Below are 22,619 nucleotides of genomic sequence, written 5' to 3'. Positions count from 1 at the left end.
ACAGGTAGAAGGCCATGCGATGTCCGGATGATGGCGGAGATGCTCCTCGAGCCCAGGGACTCCAAGGATTGCGGCCACATCAGAAGCTGGAGGAGGCCTGGAGCAGGTCCTGTCCTGCAGCCCTGGGAGGGACGCACCCCGCCTACACCTTGATTTCCGACTTTCAGCCTCAGGACCGAGTCTCGATATGTCTGTTTTAAGCTGCCTGGTTTGTGGTGCTTTGTCACTGGGTGATTTGTACTGGGAAACGAGTACAACACATAGGAAGGTGGGGGCTGGGGACCAACAGTACTCAGGGCTTAATGGTGACCAGCAAAGAAATCTTCCTGGAGGGACCAGAGTGACACCGGGATGGAAGTTCAAGCCAGGGCTCCGGGCTCGGTTCAGATGCTCACCTCACTGTTGTGTGACCTGCTCAAGCCACTGAGACTCAGCATCCCCGTCTGCAGAGCAGGGTGCTCAGAGCGCCCATCCCACAGGGCTGTCATAAAATTAATCAGATTTTTTTTTTTTAGGTAAGAAGTAGATTTATTTATAGAGAAACACACTCCTCAGAAGGTGAGAAAGGCCCCAGGGTATAGTGTTGTCAGTTTTTATGGGGGTGCGTAATTTCATAGGCTAATGAGTGGGAGGAATATTCCAGCTATTTTAGGAAGAGGCGGGGATTTCCAGGAATTGGGCCACCGCCCACTTTTTGATGCTTATGGTTGGCTTTGGAACTGTCGTGGTGCCTGTGGGTGTGTCACTTAGCTTGCTCCTGTGTTACAGTAAGCGTGTACTGAGGCTCAAGGTCTAGTGGAAGGCGACTTGTCCGCCATCTTGGACCCATTTGGTTCTAATCAGGCTGTCATTCTTGTGCCCTGCCCCCTCCCCTCCTGCTTCATCCCCGCCCCACCCCCCCAACCCCCGCAGAGATTTTACTCCCATATTCTTAGGGGAAGCAGAAGGGCAACGGTCCGTCTTCTGTTACTGCTTCAAGCCTGGGTAGGGGCGTTGACCCCGCCTGTCAGGGAGTAAAAATCTCTGGGTGCCTGATCTAGGGGCCTCAGGGGCAGGACAGCTCCTTGTTTTAAGTCAGGATGGGTTGTATTCCTTGCATAGCCATCATCTTGGTGTGAAACTGTTGTAACTGCTTCCATAGCCTTTCTATGAATCTCCTTGGTGATGAAGCACTTTTTGTAACAGCATCAGAGTACAAAAATATCTATAAATAACAAAAGACTTAAAGGGCATGCTTAAACATCTGATTACAGGGCTTCCCTGGTGGCACAGTGGTCAAGAATCCGCTTGCCAATGCAGGGGACACGGGTTTGAACCCTGGTCAGGGAAGATCCCACATGCCCCGGAGCAACTAAGCCCGTGTGCCACAACTACTGAGGCTGCGCTCTAGAGCCCACAAGCCACAACTACTGAAGCCCGCGGGCCACAACTACTGAAGCACTCGCACCTAGAGCCGGTGCTCCACAGCAAGAGAAGCCACTGCAGTGAGAGGCCTGTGCACCACAACAAGGAGTAGCCCCCGCTGGCTGCAACTAGGGAAAGCCTGTGCACAGCAACCAAGACGGAACACAGCCAAAAATTAATTAATTAAAAAACCCCAAACATCTGACTACAGTGTAATCGATAAAGAAGCATGGTTACAATAGGCAGAATTACGAATGATTACATTTAACTTAACATACCAAATAATCTTAGTTAAATATTTCTCTTTAAGATACCTCAGGGGCCCTCTAAAGTACCTCAAAGTTAGCTGGAATTCAAAAATGACTTAACTAAAATTTGGTATGTGGGAAGTTTGTCAGAAAGTTTTAAAACACTTGGTCAAATAAGATCATAGGTCACTGTGAGACAACAGTTATTCCTTAACCAAAGTTACAAAAGATCTCAAAAGCAAATACAGATCACTTAAAGGCAAAGAAACTCATACTGTTATTAAAAGCAGCATTTCAAGAAAACTTTGGAGGGAGAAACCAAATCGAGTCTTGTCCCAGCCCACTCCCAACAAAATCCACTTACCCAACTGAATTTAATCCAATCTTAAGAAATCCTCATCATGCACCACTCTTTCCAGTATTTTTTTCTCATTCCTCCGACCTTCTTTTACTGAAAACATACATCTTACTTTCCTTAAACGTTTTTTTTTTCACACTGAGTTACTTCTCTTGTTGACAAATTTGTAACAGATAAAGGTTTTATTTGACCTCCAGTAAACCGAGGTACAACAGAAGTGTTATACTCAACGTTGATGACTCTAAAGACATGTCTATGTTAATGAAACCAACAAGCTTAAGCCTCCTCCAATATCAGATATCAGTTTAGTACTGAATATTTTCCAGATGACATGGACCTGGAATTCATTCTGGCCAGATTATTTTCTGAGTATATGTAAGTGCTTAATTTTTTTAAAAAGCCAATTAAGCAGCGCTCCTTTATGAATTCGTTTTTGGCAATACCACACACCTACAGCACACATATAGATACGTATGAACACACAAACACACACAGAGGCCTCATACTTCCCATTGCACAATTTCAGTCCTGAGCCAGGTACAACATAAAACCCATCAGTTACAAGGGGTTGGATTCAAATCGGGCTTCTGGCAGATGGAACAAATCAAGGTCACCTATCTAGATGGCTAAACCTTTTTTACTAGTGCTTACAGAAAAGACAATTTAGGATTTCTATTTATCCTTGACAAGTCAAGTTCTAAATTACTCTCTTTATTAAAATTTGCGTTTAAAAAGATGGCAGACCCCCACCCACCCCCATTTGCACTGAGAAAAGAAATTCCGGAGTTTTGTCTCCTAGAATGAAGATAGAGTCGAATAGAGAGAAAGGAGAGAGAGACCTACATTATATATGTATATATCTCGAGGTGGGAGAGAGTGGGCAGTCGGGGAGCCAGAAGGAAGCAGGGCTGGGCGTCGGCAGCTTGGACCTTCACCCTGTCCCATGGGGGCTGCTGTGGTGAGGGTCCTGAGGCTGCCACCCACCCACCCCTCCCACCATGCCCACCCACCCTCCGGTGCAGATGCCCACACCCACACTCGGCCTTTCAGCTCAAAGGTCCACCTTGGGCACCTGGCCCAGCCAGCTCTGTGGGAGGGAGCTGGGGGTCCTGGTCCCAAGGGCCCTCCCCGGTAACATTCCCTCGGGGCCCCGACGCACTCACCGAGACCCCTCCCCCCCATCTCCCTCGGACTCTGGGGCGGGGGTCTGGCTGGAGTCCTTCCAGCCCAGCTGCCAAGCGACCTTGTCCCAGCTCCCTCTCCCCAAGCTGTGAGCGTGCGTGCGTGTGTTCTTGTTGAGGTTCTGTGTCATATTGCAAATGTAAACAAATAAAGGAAGACAGTTTAAAAAGATAAAAAAAATAAAAAGAGGGCAGAGGTAAGGGTTCCTGAGAAGACCAGATAGGACATTTGCATCTCAAAGGTACAGGCAAGTTCCTCCTAGGATGACTTTGTTTTCCCTTCGTTTAATACCTACAAGCCTCTTAAGAGAAACTGGGAAGGGACTTCCGTGGTGGCGGCGTGGTGAAGAATCCTCCTGTCAATGCTAGGGGACACGGGTTCAAGCCCTGGTCCGGGAAGATCCCTCTGCTCGCTGCCTGTGTGCACCAACAAAGACCCAACGCGGCCAAAAAAAAAAAAAAAAAAGATAAATAGGGGAGGTTTGGGAGAGGTAAAATAAAATCAGTGAGATGTAAAAATTAACTTCTTTCTTTTGTTCCACATGGAACTGACACCACCTCCCTGTTCTCCCTAAGCAGCTCTGCGGGGCTCTCGGTTTCTGGTCTGTCCCTCTTTGTCACCTGCACTGTGGGGCTGTGGTCTCCTCACGTGACTACCTGTGAGGGCTCGTTTGGAGTATTAACCGCTCTTTTGCAGGCTGAGTCGTGAGCCGTGTCTGATTCGCTCTGCATGGAGAGATCCCCAGACCACTGTGTCCTCAGTTCCTGGAGTGAAGTGACAGGGAGGAAGGGTCTCCCAGCTGGAGCCCCCAGGCCTGGGGCGAGAAGCAGGAGGGGGGGGTCCCGGGGCACGGCCCCCCGCCTTCCTGAGCACCTCCTCCCGGGCCCTGGCCGAGGATGTGGCTGATCCCTTCCGGGAGGGAGAGGGAAGGAGTGAGCAGTGTGGGCTACATGCCCCCCCCAGGTCTCCCCAGGCTCTCGTTCCTGGTAAAGCCCTGCAGCCCGTGCCTCTCTCTCACTCAGCATCTTCTCTGGTACTAATAGCAGCTACCCCGTTTTAACAGGAACCAAATGAATTACATTCACTCATTCCTGCCGGGTGCTCTGAAAGAAGGGGTCTGGCCCCCAGCAGCGGCGCGGAGGCAGCCAGCTTCCAGAATCCTCTGCACCTGCTCCAACCCGGGACCAAGCTTGCTCAGAAGTTTCTTTGCTCTGAAGCCACGACTTCGAAGACTTCGTGGCGGATTGATGTGGGCAAATCTCGGGGTTCTTTTTCAACCCCAAGATCCTAACGTGAAGGAGGCCTTTGCAGCGGTTCTGGCTGGCTGGCGCTTGGAGAAGCTGTGTCTGTCCGAGCCTGGAGGGGTCGGCAGGCGTGAGGGCGCTGGACGGCTGGTACCTTTCCCTGGTCCTGGTGAAAGGGGCTGGCTGGTGGGGAACGGAGGCTTTAGCATCTGGTTGCAAACATGGAGCAGTCCATGAATGACACAGGGGTGGCGCATGTGCAACAGAGGGCCCACGGCAGGTAGTAGGGCGGAAGGCTGGCATGTGCGCGCGCGCGTGTGGGTAAGAGGCGTTGGAGAAGTGGGCGAGGCCAGGCCTGGTGTTGACGCTGGGACCAGTGGGGAGCCGGTGTGGTGTTCTGGGTGGACACGTGGGTGGGGGGTGGGGGGTAACTGGAACGGGGCTGCGTTTTGAAGCAACGGCCCCGCAGCTGGCAGGGCTGACTGAGGTGGATCAGAATTGATGGGCAGACAGAGGCCGTTGCATCAGACACTTGTTCCCCAGCCTGGAAAAACTGCTGGTTGCTGACAGCTCTTTAAAATAATAGCACGGATGATCTATTAAGAGTAATATGATATACAGTTGAAGTGTAACCTTTCACTCTGTGTCTTAGTCCGTTTGGGCTCCTATAACAGAACACCGTGAACGGTGCGGCTGAAACTTCAGACATTCGTTCCCCATGGTTCTGGAGGCTGGAAGTCCAAGAACAGGGTGCCAGCAGATCCAGTGTCTGTGGCGACCCGCTGCCTGGTTCATCGACGGCCGTCTTCTCGCTGCGTTCACCCGAGGGAGGGGGTGAGGGAGCTCCCTGGGGTCCCATTTATAAAGGCCCTAATCCCATCATCAGCGCTTCACCCCCATGACCTAATCACCTTGCAAAGACCCCCACGTCCTAACACCTTCACTTTGGGGGTTAGGATTAAAAATATGAATTTGGGGGGAAATAAACATTCAGTCCATAACGCTCAGGTTCACAAACTTTGTTTCAATGTGTCAATTTACTGATTGCTTATTTTAAGATATTGTCTTTTCTGGTACAAAAATAATTCATGCTCACCCTAAAACCCAGAAATATCGTGGTTAAATGTGTGATGTAGAAAGGGGAAGCCCACCTCAAGCTCTTCCTCCCAGAAATCCATTTCCTTCCAGATAGTCAAGGCATACATCAACTTGCATTACGATTACTCTTTACCAAAATAGGACGCATCGCTTTGCAGTTTCCCTTTTGCTCTTGATGATACAGCTCAGGTTTTTCCCCCCACGTCAGAAATCTATGTCCCGAAGGCAGCGTTGCCTGGAGGCCTGCTGGAAACGCAGCATCACGGGCCCTCCCCAGACCCACTGGGCCAGAATCTGCATTATTCAGCCTTCCAGGATCCCGGCAGCCTCTCCAGCACGTCAACATCTGAGAACCGCCGATTCTGGGTCCCTCACTCTTTTCAACGGCTTTATGGGCATAATTTATGTAACCAATGTGCTAATGGTGAATATTTGTTTCCTTTTAAAAACATATATGTGTATTTTGCACTATTAAAAAATGCCACAGCAAACATCCCTGTGTGTGTGTGTGTGTGTGTGTGTGTGTGTGTGCGCAGGACCGTGCAAGGGTTTCACAAGGTTATCATCCTAGAAATTGCTTAGGGAAAGTGTATAAACACATTTTTTTGAATTAACAGATAATGCCAAATTTCCAACCCCAAAGCTGTGCCAACCCGTGCTAAAATTGAGAGTGTGAGCGCCTGTCCCCCACACCTCCCCTTCGGTGACCCCTCCCAGCTGCTCCTCTCTGCCCATCTGATAGGTGAGAGGTCAGCGACCCCCTTCTTCAGCATCCTCACCACCCAGACTTCCTCCCCAGCAGCCCTCCCGCTGACCCTGATGGAGAACATTCAGTCAGACCCAGCCCTGCTGGCTCCTTCCTCTCCATCCTTACGGCCACTGCCCCAGTGCCGGGGCCCTACCTTGGTCCTCTGCAACCCACTGGCAGCCTGGGCGCTGGCTTCAGCCCTTGTGGCCCAGCCCCCGCCCCCTTGTCCCCTCCCTGCCCCCTTCTCCAGGGCTGCCGGGTCTGGCCTCCCTGGCGTCCCACACGCCCTTGGCTGGAACGCCCGTCCTCTTCCGCTGCTCGGGGCACCTTTGCTGGAGCAGTTTCCCTGCTTACTGCTCTTACGTAACCCTCGTCTTAGAGGAATTCTGTGTCTTCTCTGTGGCTGCGTCTTGCAGCTCAGATTCTTCTTCAACTTCCTGCAGCGTGTTTCTATCCCCCAGGGGCTAGTTCACGCAGTAGGCAGTGAACAAATGAGTGAATGAATGAATGAATGAGTAAACGCCTTCAGATCCTACTGGGGCCAAAATGAACTTTCACAGCCGGCACATCCTCCATCTTTTCCTTTTGCTACGTTAATTGTCAGTGGTGCAGTGTAGCCAAGAGGGGCAGGCGCCAGGTAAGCAAGAGCAAGGGGGTCAGACTGGACTGGGAAGAAGGATGCCCCGTGGGAGGGGCTCCAGTGAAACTGGGCCTCTGAGCTGAGCTTGTCCTCTGGACAGCAGTGTGTGGTTTATTCCGTTAGCTGCGGGGTAGGCTCACCATGTGACACCACTCGCAGATGACTAAGGAGCTGTCCCTGGGTCACAGACCTGCACTGACATCTCTGCCCAGTAAAGGAAAGGGAAAAAAGTCATAGTTGTATGTTGAGATTTTCAGTATTTTTAGTTTACAAGCCAACTATTCATCACATTAAGACACTGATCTATAAATAAATTTGAAGGCAGTGATACATCTGGGTCTTTGCAGGCCTCAAGTTAGGCAATGATCTGGAAATATATTTGTCTGTGTCATTGATCCCTTCTTTATTAATGTCGTGGCTTTCACTGTGGTTATCAATTTCATTCCCGATTACCAAAGTCCTTACAAAACCTTTGTTCCCTGGCGTGGCCTGCACCGGTCAGTGCTTATGCATTTGAGTAACAGAAAGTTACATCCACCTCTGGCTGTGGTTCAGATGCGTCGTTAATTTTCATTAGCTCTTCCTGTTCTTTCTACATACTTCTCCCCATTTTCATTGGGTTTTTCTATTATCTGGAGATGCTTCTCCTATATGGAGTGCACATTACCTAAATGCTCTTGAATTGAAGGTAGGTACATTTCCGACATAGGGACACTTTACCTTCTCTGCAAAAGTTAAGCCTATTTCGCTAGTTATGTAAGATTTCTCGTTACTTTTTATTACTGTCTCTGTTGTTGTTGATTCTACAGCAGGCTTTATGGTCAGGCAGTCCTGTATCCATGCAGGGCAACCTTAGATGAGGTTTGTTTCCCACGAATATTCTCGCGTGAGGCCATCCAGCTAATGCATTGTGTGAACTGTGACTGACGAGATGGGACCAAGGATGTCTGCTGTTTTTACGTGTGCTTACAAATCTCTTTGTCTTTCTAGATGGCTATCATACTTATCTTGATTATACTATATTTTGCTTATATTAGAGCAAACTAGTAAAACTTGAATGCAAAAAAACCTCCCACACTTACAAAAAAAAAAAAACACAAAAAAGAAAAAACGAAAAACCTCGAATGCGGCTCTTGCAAATTGTATAAATGCTACTTAGTATCACCACTGGCTACAGGCACCAGTCCTTTCATACTGCTCAGATCATAGACTAAAGGCAGACACTGTCTTCTTTAGGAAACCCTGGGAATATAACAACCAGGAATATATTTTTTCTTAAGATTTTTTTTTGATGTGGACAAGTTTTAAAGTTTTTATTGAATTTGTTACAATATTGCTTATGTTTTGGTTTTTTGGCCGCCAGGCATGTGGGATCTTAGCTATCCGACCAGGGATCGAACCCGCACCCCCTGCATTGGAAGGCAAAGTCTGCACCACCGGGCCGCCAGGGAAGTCCCAACCAGGCATGTTTTATTTTCTCTAAATGAAAAGTTTCCTTTTGACTATGAGAAGTTCAAAGTCACATTTCCAGATAATATCAAAAAGTTTGATAAAGAAGGTTGTAGAAAACACTTTTGTCGGTTCCTCCCCGTGTCCTCCACACAGCAGGTACCTGGGGTGTCCTGGAGCAAGGGGCTTTCACTCCGGTCCTGCCAGGGGCGTGGAGGTGGGCTGAGGGCTGGAGGGTGGGTAGCCCCCGGGCATAGCCCTCCGGCCACCACGGCTTCTTCCGCGGCCCTGCGGACTCGGAGAGCGCAGCTGCGCACAGCCTCCTCCGGGCGCTCACGTCCTGGGCCAGCTCCCCACATCCCCAGCGCACTTCGGGCGTTGGTCCTCAACCAGAGCTCACGCATTAAAATCCTCGTCTCAGGGTCTGCTTCTGGAAGATTCCAACTTAACAGAGTAGTCAAAAGAAACAAAACCTGCTGCTAATAATCAAACAACGATCCAGAAGTAACCAAGGGAGGGTATTCTTCCTAATTTTTCTAAACCCGAACTTGGTTTCCTCCTCCCTCGGCCCCAAATTCTTTCTTACACACACACACACACACACACACACTTTGGGAAAAGGAGGGTGGGATCCTATTCCATTCCTTCTGTTTCCCGAAGCCCTCGTGTGCCCAGGAGAATGGACCACCGTGAGGATGACGACTGCATGAGGACCCCAGGAGACGCGCTCCAGAGCGGAGGATGGATTACTCCCCGGAGGCAGGGGCAGGGGTGGTGGGCAGACAGCACCGCCGTACATTTCAGGTGGCTCCTTCTGCCTCTGTCCCCGGAGCCACCAGAGCTACACCCCAGCTTCCTGTTCGTCCTTCCCTCTGCCTAGTGGGGCCGCCTTCCCCCGTGCTCGTGGCGACACTGCCTCACCCATTTAGCCCCAACCAAATATGCCCTCTGTTTTGAAATTGACCTTGAGTCTCTCCTTCCCTTTCCCCAGATGTCCCCCTCACTCAGAATTCCCCAGCCCTTGCTTGTCTTCCCCAAGGCCGGGGACCTGGGTCACACTTTTCTGTTTTCTCAGGGCCTGGCATAAAGGCCTTCAGAAAACGCCTGTCTCTTGGTTGATGGAAGTGGAGAGGTTTTTACTGTTCACAGCATCAGAGCTGGGACTCCCTGGCCGAGTCGCTTGGATCTCGAGGTTCACGTGGGAAACTGTGGGCTCATTTTGATTATTTCAGTCATCCACACTGCAACACTTTTAGTTCTTCAGGAGAATTTTAAGAGGTCCTTTAAAAAATCCTCCAGTGGTCTTGCAGTAAACTCTTGTGCTAGTGATATTTAGCACGTAATGAACTTGAATTCTTCCCGCGTCAATCACAATAAGCATGGCTCACATTCAGGGCGTGTTTGCTATGAGCCAGGCACTAGTCTAAGCCTTCAGAAACATATCAATTCACTTCGTGTCCCCGAGATCCCAGGAGACAGCAGGAACGGTGTGCAACAGACACAGAACTGCAGTCGCCCGTCACCTTGCTGGTGCGGGGGTGGCAGAGCTTGAGCGAGTCAGTGCGGAGAGCGCTGGCTGCATGGCCCTGGCAGGCTACCCATGACTCCAGCGAGGCGTTTCCAAGTGCTCCCTGAAGGATAAAGAGCTGCACGAATGGTGTCGTACTATTGAGAAGTGGGCCCCTCTAAAAATACTTATCATTTGTGTTCACCCAGCAAGACTGCTGCTACGAAGCATCTTTCTTATGTTGCTTCCGTAACATTTAAACTGCATTTGAAAAAAAAAAAAAAAAAAAAGACAAAGAAATAGTAACTACCCAGAAGAAAACCAGTATCTATCACCTGGCAAGCAATTTTATTGGAGGTTGGACCCGTGGCTTGGGAGATCTGGGACTATGTGTAGACAGACTAATTTTCCTATTAGCACAGAGTGAATCTTTAGCCCCAAACACTGCCTAAACATGAGCTTTTAAATGAGGCGTGTTTTAAATAGCACGATTGAAAAAGACGCAGCAGTAAATCAAAAGACCATTGTAAATCAAGGTCTCACATTACCGAACCTCTTGTCTCCTTTGTGAAACGTGTGATGAATCTTTCAGTTGCCTGGAAAGTGATCCTTCCTGTTGGAGAGATGGAGCGAAGGTCCCCTCACCTTGGCGACGCTTATTAGGCCTGAGTTTGATCTAGCCACCTGCCACCTTCCTGAAGACCACAGAAACCTGCCCATGTTCTGTCATTCAGAGCAGTTTATACAGGTTTTCAAAGAGTGGACATCTATACCAAGATGCATTCGCTTCTTTTGTCTTATTTCTGGTCAGTTGGGAATAGCTGGCTTTTGCCACGAGAAAGGCATTTCTCTGATTGCAAACTTTGCGCCACCACTAGAGTTTTTGTTTCTTTAATAAATTAATTTATTTATTTTTGGCTGCGTTGGGTCTTCGTTGCTTCGTGCAGGCTTCCTCTAGTTGCGGTGAGCGGGGGCTACTCTTTGTTGAGGTGTGTGGGCTTCTCATTGCAGTGGCTTCTCTTGTTGTGTGGCACGGGCTCTAAGTACGTGACCTTCAGTAGTTGTGGCTCATGGGCTCTAGAGCTCAGGCTCAGTAGTTGTGGCACTTGGGCTTAGTTGCTCTGCGGCATGTGGGATCTTCCCGGACCAGGGCTCGAACCCATGTCCCCTGCATTGGCAGGCAGATTCTTAACCACTGCGCCACCAGGGAAGTCCCACCATTAGAGTTTTACAATATCAGGTTCTCACCCTGAGAGCCCAAGAGTAAGAGTCTCCATCCAGCATCTACTGTGGGGTGGGACAGGGCACCTATCTGGGGTTGGTGTCGGTCAGGGCTTATTTTCAGGATTTTACCCGGAAAATGAGGCAAGTCTAACATTTCATTTCTCAGTTAATTTCCCCAAGAAAATAAATAGAAAACAAATTATTTGAGTGTATTGTAATTTAATACTCCCAGCTACTGTAATTTAACACTCCCAGCTAGCGAGCATTCACTTATACTTTATAGAGCAGTTGGTTGAAAATAGTGTAGAACTTTTCACATCATTTATTGATCTATTCTGGCATATGAATCCCCAGACAGGAACTGTCTATGGACGAGATTTTACGACCTCAATATAGATCCAAAGCTTTTAATGCACCTTTTGCCTTTATCATAATGTCACTGAGGAAATCAGAGTGGGGAGGAATGGCCTCCTGACATCAAATTCCATGTTTCATTATGTTAAGATGGCTCTGTTTTACACAGTCCTTACATCTAAAGATTTCAGAATAGTTCTTAGCTGATCTGGTCACGTGGCCTCTAAAATTAAATCAACAGGAAGCCCTCCTTCGTGTCGATGATGCAGAACTACTGCTGTGTTCCCAGGGCCCTCAGGACACAGCTAAACCTACCCATCAGGTACTGTCAAGAGAAACAGTAAAGTGTCATCATGCCAACACCTAAACAGGTGTTCTTGTCAGCCTAACTCTGGCATCTGATTCGATAATACTAAGCAACCTTATTTAACTGATGAACTTATTTTATTATTTGGTGAATCTGCTGGTATACATTTCCAGAAGCCTCGCTTAGTTCTTTTATTTTTATTTTACTTTTTATTGAAGTATAGTTGATTGACAATGTTGTGTTAGTTTCCGGTGCACAGCAAAGTGACTCCGTCATACATACATAGATATTCTTTTTCAGATTCTTTTCCACTATAGTCTATTACAAGGTTTTGAATATAGTTCCCTGTGCTATACAGTAGGACCTTGTTGTTTCTCTATTTTACACATAGCAGTGTGTACCTGTTAATCCCAAGCTCCTAATTTATCCCTCCTCCCCCAGCTCAAACACATTCTAAAAAAATCTACATTTTCTTACTCCCCTCGCCCACCTTTTATGATTTTGATGTCCTATTTTACATCTTCATCTTTATCCTTTTGCTGTTCATTGTGGTTATAATCACTTTCACAAACTTTTTTGACTGTTTTTTTTTAAATCTATGTACTGGCTTATTTAAGTGATCTACAATTCTTTTATATATTTGCTTTTCCTATTGTGATTTTCCCTTTCTCATAGATTCTTGCTTCTTTTCTATTTAGAGAAGACATTTCAATATTTCTTTTAGGTTAGGTTTAGTATTAGTGTATTCTTTTAGTTTTTGCTTGTCTGAGAAATTCTTTCTCTCTGCTTCTATTCTAAATGATAATCTTGCTGGGTAGAGTACCCTCTGTTGCAGGTTTTTCTCCTTGAGGACTTTGAATATAGCTTGCCACTCCCTCCTGGCCTGCAATATTTCTGTAGAGAAATCAGCTGATAGATACCCTTATGTGGTTCCCTTGAACCCTTGTTTTTCTCTTGCGGCCTTTAGACTCCTCTTTAACTTTTGCCATTTTAATTGTCATATGTCTTGATGTAGGTCTGTTTGGGTTCATCTTGTTTGGGGCCCTCTGTGCTTCCGGTACCTGATGCTTAGTTCTTTTATGATAGTAGAGGATGTCCTTAAAATATCCTTTAACAGAGCCCTAAATGGGACAAGAAATAGGGTTTAACCCTGGCCTTGTCCCTATTGCTCTTATTCTACGCAGAGGAACAGAATGATGGTGCTGTAACTGAGTACTCGTCGGAACTACTGAAAAGTAGTTTACCTTTGGTGCCTCCATAATCCTATTCCGTGGAAGATACAGCTGTCCTTCATGAGGATAGTGAAGTAAGTCAGGGTTTTAGACGTTTAGAATACAACCTCAGCCTTGCTGTGCAAATACCAACACTTGGTATGCTGATATCTAAAGCATAGGAATCTCTTTTCAAAAAATAACCTAGCATAAGTGTATTACAGTAACCTGATCAATTTTATTTATGGCTTTATTGAGATACAACTGTTATACATAAAAAATGCACATATTTGATGTACGCACTTTGTTTAGTATGGACATGTGCTTTCACCTGTGATACCATCACCACAGTCAATAAACTTATCCATCACCTGCTAACTTCCTCATGCCCCTACCTTCTTTGTCATAAGAACACTTAACATGAGATCTACACTCTTAAAACTAATTTTCAAGAAAAAAAACCCAGAATGGTTAACTGGAGGCACTGAGTTGTACAACAGATCTCCGGAAACTGTTTATCCTGCACAACGGAAACTTTATGCCTATTACCAACTCCACGTCTCCCCTCCCCCAGCCTCTGGCAACAACCATGCTACCCTCTGCTTCTGTGAGTTTGATTACTTTAGATTCCTCAGGTAAGTGGAATCATGCAGGATTTGTCCTTCTGGGACGGGCTTACTTCACTGAGCGTGATGCCCTCCTGGTTCATCCATGTTGTAGCATAGAACAGAATATAACGTATATTCTTTTTTAAGGCTGAATAATATTTGATTGTATGTATACATCACATTTTCTTTATCCATTCATCTTTCGATGGACACATAGGTTGTTTCCATATCTTGGCTATTGTAAGTGATGCTGCAACAAACTTAGGAGTGCAGACAGTTTTGAGCAATCTATCACATAAATACTGTCAAAAGCCTAAACTAATTCACTCAACATGGATCATAGACCTAAGTGTAAAATGCAAACCCCCTAGCAGATAACATAGGAGAAAACCTAGATGATCTTGGGCACGGTGATGCCTTTTTAGATACAACACCAAAGACACGATCCATGAAAGAAATAATTGTTAAGCTGGATTTCATTAAAATTAAAAACTTCTGCTCTGCAAAAGGCAATATCAAGGGAATTAAAAGATAAGCCACATAGTGGAAGAAAATATTTGCAAAAGACACATTTGATAAAGGGTTATTACCCAAAATAGACAAAGAACTCTCAAAATTCAACTCAACTCAAAGAACTCTCAAAACTCAAGAAAACAAGCCAACTAAAAAAATTGGCCAAAGACCTTAATAGATACCTCAGCAAAGAAGATATACGGATGGCAAGTAAGCATGTATGAAAGGATGCTCCACATCCTATGTCATCAGGGAAATGCACATTAAGACAGCAATGAGACACCACTACACACCTCTGAGAATGGCCAGAATCCAGAGCACCGACAACACCAAATGCTGGCGAGGATGTGGGGCAGCCGGAACGCTCACCGCTGGTGGGGACGCACGTGGTGCAGCCACTTTGCAAGGCAGTTGGGCGGTGCCTTTCAAAATGAAACGTACTCTTGCCATATAATCCAGCAAGCATGCTCCTTGGTACTTACCCAGAAGAGTTGAAAACATATCTCCACACAAAGCCTGCACACAAATACTCAGAGCAGCTTTATTCATAATTGCCAAAAATTGGAGGCAACTCATACGTCCATCAGTAGGTGAGAGGATCAATAACCTGTGGTGTATCCAGAGAGTGAAATATCATTCAGTGCTAAAGAGAGATGAGCTGTGAAGCCAAGACAAGGCACGGAGGACCCATAAGGCACATCCCTAAGTGAAAGCCGGTCTGGAAAGGCGACACACTGCATGATTCTGACTCTATGACAATCTGGAAAGGGCACAACTATGGAGATGGTAAAGAGATCGGTGGTTTTGGAGGGGAGGGGTTGGGAAAAGCTGAATAGGTAGAGCACAGAGGATTTTTAGGGCAGTGAAAACACTCTTTATGATATGATGATATATGTCATTGCACATTTGTCCAAGTCCACTGAGTGTACAACACCCAGAGTGAGCCCTAGGACAGACGTGGACTTAGGTGATTCTGATGTGTCAATGGAGCTTCACCTTTGGCAAAACAAGTGAACCACTCTGTTGAGTGCTGTCAACAAAGGGGAGGCTATGCCTGCGTGTGGGCGGCGGGTGGCCGGGTGGCCGTATGGGAAATCTCTTCGTCTCAGTTTTATTGTCGGCCTAAACTGCTCTTAGAAAAGCAAAGTTATTAAAAAAAAAACTTAGCCTAGGCAATGGATATTGGAGATGAAGATCTTAAAAGTTAACTTAATTTTTATATCCTTTAAGTTTCATTAACCCACTTTCAGGAAATTGCATACTTACTTACTCTGTGCTCCCCCCATAGAAAACTCTTCAGAACCATAACTTAGCGTCCTGCCTGTAGATTTTGTAGGGGGCTGATAGAACCCCTGCAGCTCATCTCTGTGCTTTCCAGGGGTTTGCCATGGACTGTGTTGTGGGCCCACCAAGAGACGTGTGCACCAGATGCCCCTTCAGGGCCGGCCTCTGCGGCAGAGAGCCTCCCTGACCACAGGCACGCCCCTCCCTGGGTGGTCCACATCTAGTGATGGGCTGGGGGAGGGGATTTTGGGGGCTCCTCTGATGGGCCACGGTGGCCCACTCCGCCCTGCAGGCTCCTGGCCTGAGCCACAGCTCCCCAACCCTGCTTCCTCCCCTTTCCTCTGTGCGGATCTCCAACACAAACTCCACTCCAGCTCCTGTTTCTGGAAAACCCAACCATTGACATGGCCCCTCCTATTCACCCTCTGTAAAGACACCTAAGGCACAGCATTCTCCTTCTGTGTCCTTTCACTAGGTAGCATCCAGACTGCTGTCACCCAGGGTTTCCCCTCATTAAGCTCCAGGGCTGCTTCCTGGAAGGGGAGGGGGCAAGGGGACGAGTGCCCCTCAGTTTGTCACTTGCTCTCCATTCTCTGATTCACATTCTTGAGTAACTTCCCAGAAGGGGAAGGAGAGAGCACGAAGTAAACTCTGTAAATGTCATACCTGAAAATGATTGTATTCTACCTCATGCTTGATTGGTGGTTTGGTGGGCTGCAGAATTTTAGGTGAAACAGAATTTTTTCCCTAGGAACTTTGAAGATGTTGCTTCATTATTTTCTAGCATCTAGTGTTGTTTATGGAAAATCAAATGCCAATCTGATTCTTTTCTCTTTGTGTGTTCTGAAGTGATATATTGAGATGTGGGTCTCTTTTTCATTTATTGTGCTGAGAACTCTCCATTTGAAGACTTTTTTTTTTTTTTTTTTTTGAGGTATGGGAAAGCCCCATTTGAAGCCCCATTTGAAGACTTTTGATTCTGGTAATTTCTGATAATCTCTCTTTAACAACATTCACCCCTCAGATTCTTTACACTCTCGTTCTGGGACTCTTATTGGTTAGATGTTGAAATTTTTTGGATTGATGTTCTAAGTCTTTTATTGCTTCCCGTATTTTCTATCTGCCTTTTTCCCCAGCTCCATCTTACAACTTTTCTATTAATGCTTTCAATCTCAGCGTTCTTTTAAAAGTTACTTGTCCTCTATTCTTTCCTTTTTCATGTCATCCTATTCTTGTTTTACGAATGCATTTGTTCCCCAGGATCTCTAAGATACCATTTGGAGTCTTTTTTGAAGTTCTGTTCTGTTTCTTGCAACATCTCAGATCACTCTAGGTTTTTTTTTTTGCGGTACGCGGGCCTCTCACTGTTGTGGCCTCTCCCGTTGCGGAGCACAGGCTCCGGACACGCAGGCTCAGCGGCCATGGCTCACGGGCCCAGCCACTCCACGGCATGTGGGATCTTCCCGGACCGGGGCACGAACCCGCGTCCCCTGCATCGGCAGGCGGACTCTCAACCACTGCGCCACCAGGGAAGCCCTACTCTAGGTTTTTAATATACTGTTTTAGTTTATTTCTATTTTGAAAAACATTTTTTGTGTAATTTCAGAAGCATTGTACACTTATGTGATTGGAAGATGAAAACTGAAAAACGCAACAGTTAAAAAAAAAGTATGTCCCACCACCTAGAGATTAGCACTGCTCGAATCTGAGTACATATCTTTCCAGATACACATATATATGCACATGTATAAACACACATATGTTGGTGTACTTACAAACACACTGTGTATATATATATATATATATATATATTTTTTTTTTTTTTTTGTGGTACACGGGCCTCTCACTGTTGTGGCCTCTCCCGTTGCAGAGCACAGGCTCTGGACGCGCGGGCCCAGCGGCCATGGCTCACGGGCCCAGCTACCCCACGGCATGTGGGATCTTCCCAGACCGGGGCACGAACCCGCGTCCCCTGCATCGGCAGGCAGACTCTCAACCACTGTGCCACCAGGGAAGCCCTATATATATATTTTTAATTGAAGTATAGTCGATTTACAATGTTGTGTTACTTTCTGGTGTACAGCAAAGTGATTCGGATATATATATATATTCTTTTTTTTTTTTTTTTTGCGGTACGCAGGCCTCTCACTGTTGTGGCCTCTCCCGTTGCGGAGCACAGGCTCCGGACGCACAGGCTCAGCGGCCATGGCTCACGGGCCTAGCCGCTCCGCGGCATGTGGGATCTTCCCGAACCAGGGCATGAACCTGTGTCCCCTGCATCGGCAGGCGGACGCTCAACCACTGCGCCACCAGGTAAGCCCTCTTTTTTTTTTTTTTTTGACTGTGCCGAATGGCCTGCAGGATCCCAGTTCCCCAACCAGGTTTTGAACCCAGGGCCACAGCAGTGAAAGTGCTGAGTCCTAACCACTGGATCGTCAGGGAACTCCCTACATACAATGTATCTATTTTTTTCAGATTCTTTTCCATTATAAGTTATTATAAGATAGTGAATACACTTCCCTGTGCTAGGTCGTCGTTGGTTATCTGTTTTATATACAGTAGGGTGTATCTGTTAATCCCAAACTCCTAATTCAGCCCTCCCTGCCACCCTCTCCCCTTTGGTAACCGTAAGTTTGTTTTTTCTGTCTGTGAGTCTGTTTCTGTTTTATAAATAAATTCATTTGTATGATTTCTTTTAGATTCCGCACACAAGTGATATCATGTGATATTTGTCTTTCTCTGACACACTGTGTATATTTTAAATCGATATGGGATCATAGGTGCATATGATTTCTTGGTTCCCTTTTTCTTGTTTCCCTTATTCTTTCTCCTTCGTATTTTTTTTTTTTTTTTTTTTTTTTGCGGTACGCGGGCCTCTCACTGCTGTGGCCTCTCCCGTTGCGGAGCACAGGCCCCGGACGCGCAGGCTCAATGGCCATGGCTCAGGGACCCAGCCGCTCGGCGGCACGTGGGATCCTCCCGGACGGAGGCACGAACCCGTGTCCCCTGCATCGGCAGGCGGACTCTCAACCACCGTGCCACCAGGGAAGCCCTCTCCTTCGTATTTCTGGTTTCCCGGTTATGTCCGGTCGTTCTTTGTTGACCTTCAAGCTACAGAATAGGCGATGGCTCGTGTGTCCTGTGGAGGCTCGTCAGAGCCAGGTTTCACTGCAGGGTGAGCAGGATGGGAGACCCCTGAGCTTACGATGTGAAAACTTGCACTGTGAGTCATTTGGAAACCGGGAAGCAGAGTCCACAGACACATGCTTTACTGTCTCATTACACATCTACAAGAGTCTAAGATTTCCTTTTCGGTTCTTTCGGTTCGAAAGAACCGAGATCTGGTGTCATTAGGAAAGCGTGCTGCGTGTTTCCAGGGAGCCTCGGTAGGTTTAGCTTTAGGGTGAGCAGGCCAGGAGTCAGCCGTTCCTCTGGGGACCCCTCAGTGCTAGAATGCTGAGCAACTAAGAGTTTAATCCACGTGGTATCTTCATTTTTTTTTCACGTAACCATATATTTAGCACTCGTTCCATTTTGCAACAGGTTCCATTTAGCACTCGTTCCATTTTGCTCATTCTTTTAGAAGCTGCAGAACGTTCCACCGTAAGGTTTTACACGTGGTTGTGCCCCGTCCCTCTTGAACAGCTCGCACGTGGGTTCCCTGAGGCCGGCTTCTTGGCTCCCTCTTTCTGCTTGTCGGCCAGCCGACTTCGACTGGTTATTAACTTTGGGCTTATCCCTGAGGTCAGTGTTTCCAGTGGTTAATGTCTGCAAGCCCTGTGACGTGAACCTGCCAGGAGGAGTCTTTAGCTGGTTTACTGCGAGGCCTTTTTGAGCCATAGGTTAATATATTAATGAAGACTGTGGCTGTTACCCCACATTAAATAACGGCTGTGAGTGATGGGGAGAAAAACATCCTTAGGCTCTCCTGCCGAGCACGAGATTGATGAGAATGGATCCTCTGCCAGGAGAACTCAAAAATATTATAACCTTTTATTCCTCTGCAGATTGGATGAGTGTGTGTTCATTTCTGTGTTACTACAAAAAACCTCTTACGATGATTCTGAGCTAAAAACATATTAAATCATCGCGTTAATTATATCGAAACAGCACACTGAGATTCTGTCGCTAATCCAGTCTAAACGTGGCATCTCCGGCTCATCCAGTGTTTTATTTCCGTTCAGGGTCATATTAGTCAGTTGGGGATGAGCAGATGTATTTATTTATCTTATTAGTTTATTTTGGTCAAGTAGTAAATTATGATAGAATGATAATAATGCCTCCGTTTATATACATCTCTCAGTCACATACAAAGTTGACATTTAAAGACATTGTCTAAATACAGGAGAAGTATTGACACTTCCACACTGTTTTTTCCACTTTTCCAGAAGAGTTTAAGTGGCTCAGAACATTCTGGATTCTATTTTTTTTTTTCCCGAAAAGCTCCCATTTTAGTGTTTTATTTGTGGCGTTACCTCTGGGTGCAAGTAGAGACAAAAAGAGTCACGTATAGTATGACAATGTGCTTTAAAGCAAAAAACAAAAAAAACAAACCGCTACTGGTAGAGGGGTGGGTGCACGGTGGGCCCTAGAACTTTATCTGTCGCTTGCAGATTTCACCCAGGACGGTCCAGGGAGGCAGCCGGGGGCCCAGGCTCCCTGAGACCCCGGCTGGTTTTCAACATCTCCAGGACCATCCAGGGAGGCACATGAAACCCAACAGTGTCTTCCTCCAATTCCTTAAGCTCATTCCCTGGTTAGCCTCCCCACATGAAGGGCCCACTCCTGCAGGACCACCTCTTCCTGGGCAAGGCCTCCCAGGGCCACCTTCGTTAACACGGTAAATTGCTCACAGTTTAGGCTCTTGCCCTGAGAGCTTCACCGGCACAGAAACTCAACTGCAGCAGAAGTCCTAGAGCACGTGGGTGAGAGGGACCCAGGCGGCTGTCAGAGGGCATCTGTAGTGCTGCACTCTTCCTGCGGCTGCCTGATCCCAAGAAGGGGGCAAGCCCAGGCCTATCTCCCGCTCGGGAGGTGAGAGGGGCAGGCGCTCCCTCTTCCTGCCTGTGGCAGCCAGAGTGTGGACGTGAGCCGACGAGAGCCATTGGATGCGACCACCCAGGACGGTGAAACTTTCGAGAATGACTCGAGGCATCTGTCCTTCCCTGGGTCAAGTTTCTCTCCTCCACACTGGGACACCAGGACCGCGGGTGGCAGTGACTCTCCATGACTCAGCAGAGGCCAGGATCGCTGAGGGAGAGGCAGGATGTAGAAACAGGTGGCCCAGAGAGACCCCGGTAAAGGCCTGGGGGTGGGGGTCGGGGGCATGTGGGTCCTACAGGGGGGAAATAGCTCACGCTGCAGGGACCCCCTAAACTGTCACGTCAGGGGATACACGCAAGCCCGGACCTTGGCAGAAGTGGGGTGACCAGAAATGGAGGGGTTGAGACCACGCCAGCCTCGCCAGGATCCCCTCCTACGTTGCCTCTTCAAGGAAGAACACCCCTCAATGGCCAATCCGTAATCTGAGGAGGTGAGTAGGGAGGTCACATGCAGAGAGAGCACCCCAGTCCCCAGCTCCCAGGGGAGGGCAGGGGCTTGTCACCTCCCTGCCCCTGCTCCTCCCCAGGGTCTCAGGAGCCACAGGACCCTCATCTTCAGGGCTCCCCTTCTGGTCCCTGTTTTCTGTTAGCATCCCTTGTCTCCTTTTCCGTTCTCTTGTTTGTTGCTATGTCTCTGCTTCTTGGTTGCCAGTTTAGCAGGGTGCATTCTCTTTTCAGATGGCAGCAATGCTACCGTTATTGGAATAAAACGAATAATGGAGGCGATGCTCCACGTAAAGCAGAAAATCACAGACCACTTTCGATGCCAAATAAGACCTTCTGGCTGTGTGTGCTAGAGAACGATGGCTTTTTATGTAATAGTCTTAAAATCACGACAGCAAACACAGGCAGCCGTTGTGATCCAAGGCACTGTCTCTGTAATCAGATGAGGAAATTTGTGCATTAGCAGGTTTGACTAATGTTGAACCAGAGGAAGGATAAGCAAGAGGGATTTTTCTGCACCCACCTTTGAATACTCACATTTTAAGTATGGTTCAACTGAGCATCGGGTCTTACTGATATAGTGGGAATAATGCAAATTTCAACATGTTTTCCCCAAATTTGGTAACAGCTTTTGCCATGTGATTGCTCCAGCTCAGCTTCTTCTGATGAGCACTCAGGGAGTGGCTGTGATGTCGTGGCCCATCTTCCCACCGGAGGTGACGTGTGGAAACTGTACTTCCATTTAGGTTCCACTTTTAAACACCCTGGTCCTGGGTCTTGAACAGTGTCACAATTTTTGTTGCAATCATCAAACATGACTTTGAAAACTCATGAGGAAAAGGAAGCCTGTTGCGTTGACCCCTATTTCTGCTCTTTCTGTCCTTCCTGATGCTCCAAGATTCCTTCTTTTGTCATTACCTTAATGTTTGGAGAACTTCCTTTAAGCCATGCTTGAAGGGTAGGTCTGTTAGTGACAAATTCTTTTAGTTTTTTTATTTCTGAGAATGTCTTTACTTTCCCTTCATTCCTGAAGGATACTTTCACTGAGGCTATAGAATTTGTGGCCCACAAGTCATTTTTTCAGCACTGGACAAATGTCATGCCTTTTCCTCTGGCCTCTGGGGTTTCCAATGACAAATCTGTTGTCGTTCGAATTGGTGTTCGTCTATCAGTAATTTGTCTTTCACGATTTTTTTTTCTTTGTCTTTGGTTTCCCGAGGTTTAATTATGATGTGTCTTGGATGGATTTCTTTGGGTTTATCCTGCTTAGGATAAGCTCGGTTTCTTGAATCCGTAGGTTTATGCCTTTTACCAAATTTCACAGTTTTTCAGCTATTATTTTGTGGAATCCTCTTTCAGCTCTACTCTTTTTCTCTTCTTCTGGGACTCTGATGTTGTGAGCGTGGGATCTTTTGTTATTGTCCCACAGGTCCCTGAAGCTCTGTGCATTTTTTTTTTCAGTCTATTCTCTCTGTTATTGAGATTGTGTAGATTCTGCTGATCTGTCCTCAAGGTCACTGATCCTAGCCCTTGCCATCCCCGCTCCACTCCTGAGTGTGTCCAGTGAGTTTTCTATTTTGGTTGTTGTAATTTTCAGTTCTATAATTTTTTTAAAAAAATAATGTCTATTTCTCTGCTGAGGTTTCTACTTTTTTGTTTTCAGAGAATTTGCGATTACTCACTGATGCATTTTT

The 22,619-nt window shown here is 47.0% G+C and overlaps 1 protein-coding gene across 1 annotated transcript in view; it reads right to left on the bottom strand.

Moving 5' to 3' along the window:
- Positions 1-22,619, bottom strand: part of NOM1 (nucleolar protein with MIF4G domain 1) — a 42,678-nt gene that overhangs the window by 15,656 nt on the left and 4,403 nt on the right. The window lies entirely within an intron of this gene.

Source organism: Phocoena phocoena, chromosome 9 (genome assembly GCF_963924675.1).
Source record: "Phocoena phocoena chromosome 9, mPhoPho1.1, whole genome shotgun sequence".
Taxonomy (NCBI): Eukaryota; Metazoa; Chordata; class Mammalia; order Artiodactyla; family Phocoenidae; genus Phocoena; species Phocoena phocoena.
This window is presented reverse-complemented; position numbering and strand designations above follow the sequence as displayed.